The sequence below is a fragment of the Mus caroli genome, chromosome 6, assembly GCF_900094665.2.
Source record: "Mus caroli chromosome 6, CAROLI_EIJ_v1.1, whole genome shotgun sequence".
NCBI lineage: Eukaryota > Metazoa > Chordata > Mammalia > Rodentia > Muridae > Mus > Mus caroli.
The window spans coordinates 143103692-143113566 of record NC_034575.1 but is presented as its reverse complement, the minus strand read 5'-3'; the positions used below and the strand labels follow the sequence as shown (position 1 = coordinate 143113566).

The window sequence follows — 9875 nt, the reverse complement described above, 5'->3', positions numbered from 1 at the left end:
GAAAAAAAAAAAAAAAAAAGCCCAGGCAAACCATTTGGAGATAAACAACCATCCGTAATGAGATCTGGTGCCCTCTTCTGGAGTGTCTGAAGACAGCTACAGTATACTTACATATAATAAATAAATCTTTAATAAAAAAAAAAAAAAAAAAAACCGGGCAGTACATCTCACATCTATAGGTCCAGAATGCAGAAGACTAAAGCAGGAGTATTGACGTAAACTCAAGGCTATTCTGAACTACCTAGTGAGTTTGAGGCTAGCCTGTGCTAATATCAAGAGATTGTCTCAAAAGAGTGACTCTTCAAAACTTCATCTGGAAAAAAAAGGAACGACTGTGGAGTTGCAATGCTCACGGCCTTAGCTTAGGCTGCCTTCCCAACTGCTTGTAACTCAATTTTCCCATTAGTAAAGGTTTTGTAGCCATTTGGGCTTTTCTATGTCCATCCAGGGGGTATATAAATGCTACATATCTGTCACAGGGCAGGGTAGTTACTTATCCTCAGTTTTATATATCTGACTTCCTCTGAGTCTGGGTGGTGAATCTTCCCACCTCTGACTTTCCCTTTAATTTAAATCTAAAAAGTAAATTATTGGATATTTAATAGCATATTTAATAGCATATTAAAATGACAATATTTAAAGAAACCAAAATTCCAGAATTCTCACCACAGTTGGGGAACAGTGTTTTGAGCTGTCATCAGTCTCCAGTGTCTTCTAAGATGGACCTGTCTCTGACCTGAGCACAGCTTCTCTCTACATGCCTTTTCATCCAGATATTTCCCAGTCTCTGTGAGGTGGCAGGAATGGTACAATTACAGGACTCCTAAAGTCAGAGCTTAGCCCTTCTTCTCAGTATTACTCAAACACCAACTCAAGTAAAATAAATTATTACGTATAGCTCTTAGCACTCTGTCTAAATAAATGACGTTTCTGTGTCATTATTTGGGAACTGGAAGTCAATATGTGCCTTCCCATTATCGTCCTTATTGTCCCTCAGTTCCCATTATCATCCCTACTGTCCCTCAGGGCAAGGGATGATAAAACCCATTAGCTATGTCATAACATGGAATGAAGGGTTGTGGGGATACTTTGGACTGTCCATGCTCCTGCCTCAGACAGCAGCTGACGATGATTTGCCTCATGCTCTAGCACAGACATGGTTTTGCCAGCTGCGGACAGTTTCTGCAGTTGTGTGATGATTGGAATTCTGGGAACTTTTAAGAGGGTGTATACAGACTAGGGCCCCATCTCCCTGTTGGGTGGTTGTTGATCATTCGGGGGGGGGGTTGGTTGTGGTTTATTAGTAGTTGTAATCAAAAAAGAAACAAAGAGAAATTAGATTCAGATCTCTGCCTGTCGTCTCTCTCCCCCTCTCTCCTTCCCCCTCCCTCTCCACCTCCCCATCCTTCTTTCTCTCCTATCTAATGATAGGAGATGAAATGGGGGGGGGGGAGACAGCATGGTGGGGATGAAGAGTGGAAAAAGAAGAACCTACAAAGTAGCAAAGACCACTGCACCTAAGGAACACTCTCGTGTCGAAGCAACTGCTGTGAGGGGCAAGCAGAGGCCCAGCTTTCCTGCTGGGCCCTCTGGGTAACTGGGTCTAGGAGAACTTTAACCCAAGGGTCTTCTTATCAGAGGAGAAAGAGTAAATCAACCCCAAGGCACAGTTGGCCTGTGTGGCTCACAGAGCATGCTAGACCTCTGCAGGGCTTGGTCCTCAGAACTCTTTACACATGACTCACAATTCATACACACTTTGGCTGCAGGCACCCTGCACCTAATGCTTCCAACTGCAACCTTTCTTGAGTTTCAGGCTCTAATAAGCAGATTCATCAACCTTTCCAAACATGTCCCTTATTGGCCTCTTGATATTTCTTATCCTAATGTCTTCCCATCACTGGAAAGTCACTAGCTGAGTGTCCTTTGTGACATGCACTGCTGTGGCTCTCTGGATTATAAACCCTAATGTCCATATTTGTTCATTCAGTTGTATGAAGTGACTTTCCTTGCTGTTCTTACATCAGACTCATGACAATCTTCCTGCCTCAGTTTCCCCAGTGCTGGGATTCCTATGCCCAGCTACCTGGCTGTTTTTCAAATATGTTTAGCAATATCCTGCCTCAGGACCTTTGCACTGGCAATTCTATCCTGGGGATGCTTTCCCTGGTTATCTGGGTGATTTTTCCATCCACTCTTAGGTCTGTGCACAAATGTTACCTTGCCCGAGGAGTTCTCCCATCTAAAACAGCAACTCCCCTGCATCACCAGCTCTTCCTGCTTCCTTGCTATTTTTTTCATTTTTCAATTCTGCACTCTTTAAATTAATCATATCCCATTGCATGTGATAGGCCTTTGATTACAAGGGGTAAGATTGTTTTGGTAGTAGGAACATGTGCTGCCAATCACAATGTAAAATGGTGGTGTCTTAGATTTTACTGCTGTGAACAGATACCATGAACAAGGCAACTCTCATAAGGATGACATTTAATTGGGGCTGGCTTACAGGGTCAGAGGTTCAGTCCATTATCATCAAGGTGGGAGCATGGCAGCATCCAGGCAGGCATGGTACAGGAGAAGCTGAGGGTTCTACATCTTTATCTGAAGGCTACTAGCAGAATACTGGCTTCCAGGCAGCTAGGAAGAGGGTCTTAATGCCCACACCTACAGTGTCACACCCACTCCAACAAGGCCACGCCCACGCCAACAAGGCCACGCCTACTCCAACAAGGTCACACCTTCTAATAGTGCCTCTCCCTGGGCTGAGCATATCCAAACCATCACAGGAGTTGTGTGCCTTGACTGGATGAAACACACTATTTCCTTCATTTTTATTTCTCACTCTTGCTAGAAAGCAGACTCCCGTGGGGTGTGGACTTTTGCATGCTTGACTCGCACGGGTTATTCAGAACATAGTAGATGCTTGGTAGATATTTATTGACTGATGTTAAGGGGCTAAAGAAAAGTGAATTTGAAACCCTCCTATGAGAACCACATCTATTGCAATTGCGGTGAGGGAAAGGCCTCAAGAGACAGGCCCCGTGTGCTGGAGCCACCGTTGCCCAGCCCAGGCCATGCTGCTGCAGCTCCCCTGTCGCCCCCCGCCCCAGCGTGCACTAGCAGTCTCAAAAGATTCAAAGTCCAAGATGGCAACACTCAAGGACCAGCTGATTATGAATCTTCTTAAGGAAGAACAGGCTCCCCAGAACAAGATTACAGTTGTTGGGGTTGGTGCTGTTGGCATGGTTTGTATCATCAGTGTCTTAACGAAGCGGATAAGCTTGCCCTTGTTGACATCATGGAAGACAAGCTAAAGGGAAAGATGATGAATCTTCAGCATGGCAGCCTCTTCCTTAAAACACCAAAAATTGTCTCCAGCAAAGAATATTGTGTAACTGCAAACTCCAAGCCGGTCATCATCACAGCGGGGCCTGTCAGCAAGAGGGAGAGAGCCGACTCAGTCTGGTCCAGCGAAACGTGAACATCTTCAAGTTTATCATTGGCAACATTGAGAAGTACAGCCCATACTGCAAGCTCCTTATTGTCTCAAATCCAGTGGATATTTGGCCTACGTGGCTTGGGAAATCAATGGCTTTCCCAAAAGCTGAGTTATTGGGAGTGGTTGCCATCTGGATTCAGCAGGGTTCCGTTACCTGATGGGAGAAAGGCTGGGGCTTCACTCGCTGAGCTGTCACGGCTAGGTCCTGGGAGAACATGGCGACGCTAGTGTGCCTGTGTGAAGTGGTGTGAATGTTGCCGGCGTCTCCCTGAAGTCTCTGAACCCAGAACTGGGCACTGATGCAGACGAGGAGCAGTGGAAGGAGGTTCACAGGCAGGTGGTGGACAGTGCGTACACGGTGATCAAGTTGAAAGGTTACACATCCTGGGCCATTGGCCTCTCTGTGGCAGACTTGGCCGAGAGCATAATGAAGAAGTTTAGGCAAGTGCATCCCATGTCCACCATGATTAAGGGTCTCTATGGAATCAATGATGGTGTCTTCCTCAGTGTCTCATGTATCCTGGCACAAAATGGAATCTCAGGTGTTGTGAAGGTGACACTGACTCCCGAGGAAGAGGCCCATCTGAAGAAGAGTGCAGACACCCTTTGGGGAATCCAGAAGGAGCTGCAGTTCTAAAGTCTTCCCAGTGTCCTAGCACTTCACTGTCCAGGCTGCAGCAGGGATTCTAGGCAGACCACACCCTTCTCGTCTGAGCTGTGGTTAGTACAATGGTGTTGAGGTGGTGTGAAGAAACATCTCAGTGCCCACAGCTCTGCCCTGCTGCCAAGTGGTACTTGTGTAGTGATAACCTGGTTAGTGTGACAGTCCCGCTGTCTCTGAGACACACTGCCAACTGTGCAGGCTTCGATTACCCTGTGAGCCTGCTGCATTGCTGCCCTGTGTACCCTCACCAAACATGCCTAGGCCAGTGAATTCCCAGTTAGTCATAACCTGGCTCCAGTGTGTATGTCCATTATGCATATCTTTGCATAAATGTTCTACAGGATATTTTATTGTTATATGTGTCAGTAGTGTGCATTGCAATATTATGTGAAATGTAAGACCTGCATATGGATGATGGAACCAATCACTCAAGTGTCATGCCGATGAAAACACCAAATAAACCTTGAACAGTGAAAAAGAGGAGAGGGAGAGAGAGAGAGAGAGAGAGAGAGAGAGAGAGAGAGAGAGAGAGAGAGAGAGACCTGGGACCTGGTATGTGAAAACTGGGAAGGATTAAATGGCCACATGCCACTCCAGTTAACACGGACCAGAGCATAACTTAGGGCAGAGCTGCTCATTCTCTGGTCTTTTCCACCCGCCCCGACTATGTCGTGCCCCACCAAACAGGTGTCTCCATTAACCAGTGTCCTGGTGTGCCATCTGCTGCCATGATAAATGCCAAGACCAAAAACAGTGTGGGAAGGAAAGGGTTATTTTCATCCTACAGCTTATAGTCTGTCAGGGAGGAAACACGAGACAGGAACATGGAGGCAGGAACTGAGGCAGAGGCCATGGAGGAACATGCTTACTGGCTGGCTCCCAGGCCTGATGTCCACATCCTTACTGTTGTGACTACACTCCAGGATCAATCCTTCTCCCCTAGAAACATGAAAATTTCCAATGAGCAGATTCCTTTTGAATACTCAGGAATCTGAAGCATGTCTTTATTTTTTGATATCAATATATTTGCATTAATCTTTGAGAGTTTCATGCCCTGTAGTTTGGCTGTATCCACTTTCTACTCCTCCCAGATCTACCCTGACCTCCCCCACCCCTTCCCAAATCCATGTTTTCTTTTTGTTTTGGGGGTTGTTGTTGTTTATTTGTTGTTTGGGGGATTTTATTTGTTTGGGTTTCAACTCCGCTAGCAAATCCTATTTATGGGTGTGAGTCAGCCATTGGAGCACAGTCAACCTACCAGGGGCCATGACCACATGGAAAACTCTCCTACCCCAGAAGCCATCAGCTGTCCATATGTCCTGCGCTGTGGTGGGTCTCTCAGCAGCCCTTCCTTCCTTCCTTCCGTGAAGCTTGCATCTGTATCAGCACTCGAGACATGGCAACCTCATATTTTCTTCTCCAAACCTTCCTGTGGTTTGTGTTTTCACTGGTAACGTTATTAAATCAATAGGCTCATAAGCGCCACAGCTTTTGCCTTAGGCCCCAAATTTAAAATTCAGTAAGAGAGAGAGTTGGAAATTTAGGGATAACTCTGCTTAGTTATTTGAAATCTCCCAGAGACTTCAAAACGTCGAGCATCAGTACTGCAATGCAGAGGAGAACGAAAACAGCCAGGTGTGGTGGTAGCATCAGTACTGCAATGCGGAGGAGAATGAAAACAGCCAGGTGTGGTGGTGCCTGCAATCCTGCAGAGTTTGTGGCCCAGCCGAGACTACATCATGAGATTCTGTCACAAGAAGTGTTAAAATGCCACAGTGTACAAAGGATCATAGATCATATTATATACCATAAACATGCATAATTATTATTAATAAAATTAAGTCAAAATTCAAAAACAGTAAAACTCCAGAATTGTGATTTTTGAATTAATCATGTGCTATAAGTAAAATTTCCTGGGATCTTTGAAGGAGAAAAAATTTTTTATTAATTAATTTATTTTTATTTCATGTGCATTGGCATTTTGCCTGCATGTAAGTCTGAGTGTGAGAGTGTCAAATCTTGGAGTTATAGACAGCTGTGAGCTGCCATGTGGTTGCTGGGTATTGAACTCAGGACCCCTGGGAGAGAAGCCAGTGCTCTTAACTGCTGTGTCATCTCTCCAGCCCTTGAAGGAGAATTTTTGATGTGCCTGAGATTAATTACTCTGCCATAAATGGTAGACCTTGTTATAATACCAACACTAGGGAGACAGAGGCAGGAGGATTGCCAGGAGCTCATGACCAGCCTGGGTTATACAGTGACTATAAAGTAAGGCTCAGACGAACAAATAAACAAAATGTAAAAGTAGATTGTTCCAATTTTAATTGAAGTATAAGTGTAAATGGTAGCTCTGTAATGAAGTGTGAAATTCAACTAACTAGTATTTGTCAGAATTTCAGTAAATGACAACCATCTTGTTTAAATCCTCAACTAATGTTCAGGCTCTTTACAGATAATTGAACTCCTTTGACCACATTATTTAAATTCCATTCAAAATGTGAAATTATTGGTCTCTTTTTCAACACTATCATTGACCTAGCAAACCTTATTGGTATTAAATAAATCATAAACATGATAAATTTGCATGCACGATTAACTTGGAGATCACTCTCTGCTGCAGTGCATGTGCCAACTCAGTAAAATTTCAACTTATACTCCAAGTCTAAATCCATTAACTACGACATGTTTTAACTAGTAATTAAAGACTGATTTGTAAACTATAATCGTCCAAATTGTAAATGTACAAAAATTACTAAATATAGACAGAATTCCTGGCACAGTCTATGTCAATACCATGAAAACTTTCATAGTCTTCAAAGGGTTTAAATGTGTTTTGTCACCAAGAAATGGCTATAAATCCTTTGTGTAAGGAGAGGGGCTTTGAGAGGGGCCCACCTAGGGAAGTTTTCAAATTGTTTTTCTAGTTTGCTAGAGCTTCATACAGACCAGGGATACAGGTCAAGCCAACAGAGATCTCACGGTTGAACAAAAGATCACTTAATCAAAGACCTTGAGTTAAGTTATCTTATTCCCTTAATTTCACTCTTGAAACCATGCTGTGTAGTAGATCTACTGCTGTTTCCACAGGAACATAGAGACCATGAGCTTGACCCCCATATGAGGAAAATGTGATTTTTTTTTCTGAGTCTCAGTCACCTTGTTTCGTATGATACTTTCCAGATTCATCTATTTTCTTTTAAGTTCCATTAGCTCATCTTTCTTTGCAGTGGAATGAAATGAAATTGCATTCTGAGCATGCACCACACTTTCCTTATCTGTTGATGGGTGTCTAGGCTGCTTCCATCCCCTGGCTGCTGTAAATGGACCAACAGTAATCACAATTGTGCAGGTATCTCTGTAGTTCGATAGAGAGTCCTTGGGCTTTTATTTCAAGGTGAGATAGAACTGAGCCATAGGGAAGTCCTAGGTCTGATTTTGTTGTTGTTGTTCTCTAAGAAAACTCTGTATGGATCCCAGAATGGCTGCACTAAGTTACACTCACACCCGCAGAGCATGGGCATGCGCCCTCCCCCATTTCCTTCCTCACTGGCCTTTCTTACCTCTTTCTAACAGCAGCCATTCGTTCTGTCTGGGGTGAGACGGAATCTCAAAGTCGTTTTAATTTTTATTTCTGTGATGGTTAAGAATGTTGAACACTTGTTGACATATATAGGCCATACATTTGGGGGTAGGGTGGGGGCTGTCAGATCTCCCTCTCCCTATCTCTGTGTGTGTGTCTCTGTGTATGTCTATGTGTCGTGTGTATGTGTGTGTATGTGTGTGTGCATGTGCAGGGTGGTGGTGGAGGGACATTTAATTTTTGCATTTTATTTAAACATTCTTATATTAATGTCCTTTCTGAAATAGAGCTTGCAAAGAATTTCCCTTCCCATCCTATAAGCTGATTGTTGATTCTGCTGAGAGTTTCTTTTGCTATGTAGAAACATTTAATATTTATTTATTTATTTATTTATTATTTATTTATTTTGAGTAGTGCATTTGTTGATACCTGGGGCTATTCCCTTGTTAGAATCTTGTTCAAAAAGTTCTTATCCAGATCTGTATTTTGAGGTGTATTCTCTATGTTTTTTTTTTCTTAGCAATTTCAGGATTTCTGACTTTAAATTGAGATTTCTGATCCATTTTGAATTTATTTTTGTGCACTGTGAGAGAAATGGATGTAATTTCAATCTCTACAGAGTCATCAAAATCACACCTAAAAACAAGACAGGATAGTCCTCCAGTGGTGCTGACAAAACTGGATAGCCGCCTGTTTAAATGTTTTCAATCAAACTCCTGTGTTCTTTGCATATATTTCTAAGTTTTTGAGCCATCCAAATCTTACACATAAGCGGAAAGATGCATTGATTTCTGGCTGTGTCTCAGGACTTGTCTACTTTTTCATAACTTCTCAAACAAATCTCACAAATATCCTTTTAAAATAAGGACATCCCCACCACCACCAATAACATTATAGACACGCATGACAGCGTGGCTGGTGCCGATGCATTCTGTAGCTGGATGGTCACGGCTGTCCTTTGGTGCTGAGGTGTCCAGTGGCCTCCCTCACAGCTGGACAGAAGTCCTTTCTATCTCTGTGATTGTGCAGGTTGCTGCACTCTCGGCTGTGACAAAGGCAACCTAAGGGGGGCTGAGTGTTTGTTTTGATTCACAGCCTAAGAAGAAGAGAGTCCTCAGGACAGGGTCCGCATGGCCGCGGGAGAACCAGGCAGCGAGTCACACTGGATCAAAGACAGGACGCAGAGAAGGATAATTAATGCTGGTGTTCAGCTTACTGTCTATTTCTTATTCCGTCCTGAACCCAGCCTGTGCGATGGGACCACCCACATTCAAAGTGAATCTTCTCTCCTCACTTAAACCTCTGGGGGATCACCTCACAAACATAGCCCAAGTCCCCTGGGTGGGATACTGAATCTCAAAGTTGACTATGAGATTAGCCATTACGATTATTATATCTTACTTGGACTTTCTATTTAAAACAATATGGAGGTGTTATGTTAATAATCGGTGCGTGTGGCTTTAGCACTGGGGGAGGGGAAGTTTCAAGTTTCCTGCTGTCTGTCTTTGTTTTCCCATCTTTCACCACTGTCTACACTTCAGCCCATACACTCCACCTCTGCCAGGACAATACCTTTCTTAAAACTCCCCACTGCCCTCCCTTGCTGACACTGCTAATTGGCCTTGTTCGCCTGGGACTACACCAGGGATGGTACTTCAAGGGTGGCATTCCTTTTGTTGTCCCCATTTCTGAGAACTTTGGGTCTATCTAATTTCCAGGACAGCCCTACAAGGAGCCATAATTATCCCTGTTTTGCAAATAAAAACATTAAGACTAAATGAGGTTATCAAACCAAGTCGTAGCGCTTCAGACCCAGAGAGTGAGATTTCTACTACACCAAGCTACTTCAACCATTTTTATTCTTTGTGTGTTAATTTTCATTCCCTCTCGTGAGGTATTAACAAGGATGCGCGCGATGAGTAAAACACTAACATCTTAACACTGTCTGCTTGTGTTCGGTCCGCTCCTAAGTTGCAATCACACAAGCATAGTGACTGCCAACTGCGCATGCGCTGTGGTTTATACTCTTAACGTCCACTCCTGTGTTTGCTAGGCCCCGGCATCGTCTCACAAGAGACAGCTATATTTGGGTCCTTTCAGCAAAATCTTGCTAGTGTATGCAATGGTGTCAG

General features: G+C 43.7%; 1 pseudogene; it reads left to right on the top strand.

Annotated features, from left to right (window-relative positions):
* Window positions 1-3131: 3131 nt before the first annotated feature.
* LOC110296680 lies at window positions 3132-4191 on the top strand (annotated as a pseudogene).
* The last annotated feature ends 5684 nt before the right edge of the window (window positions 4192-9875 follow it).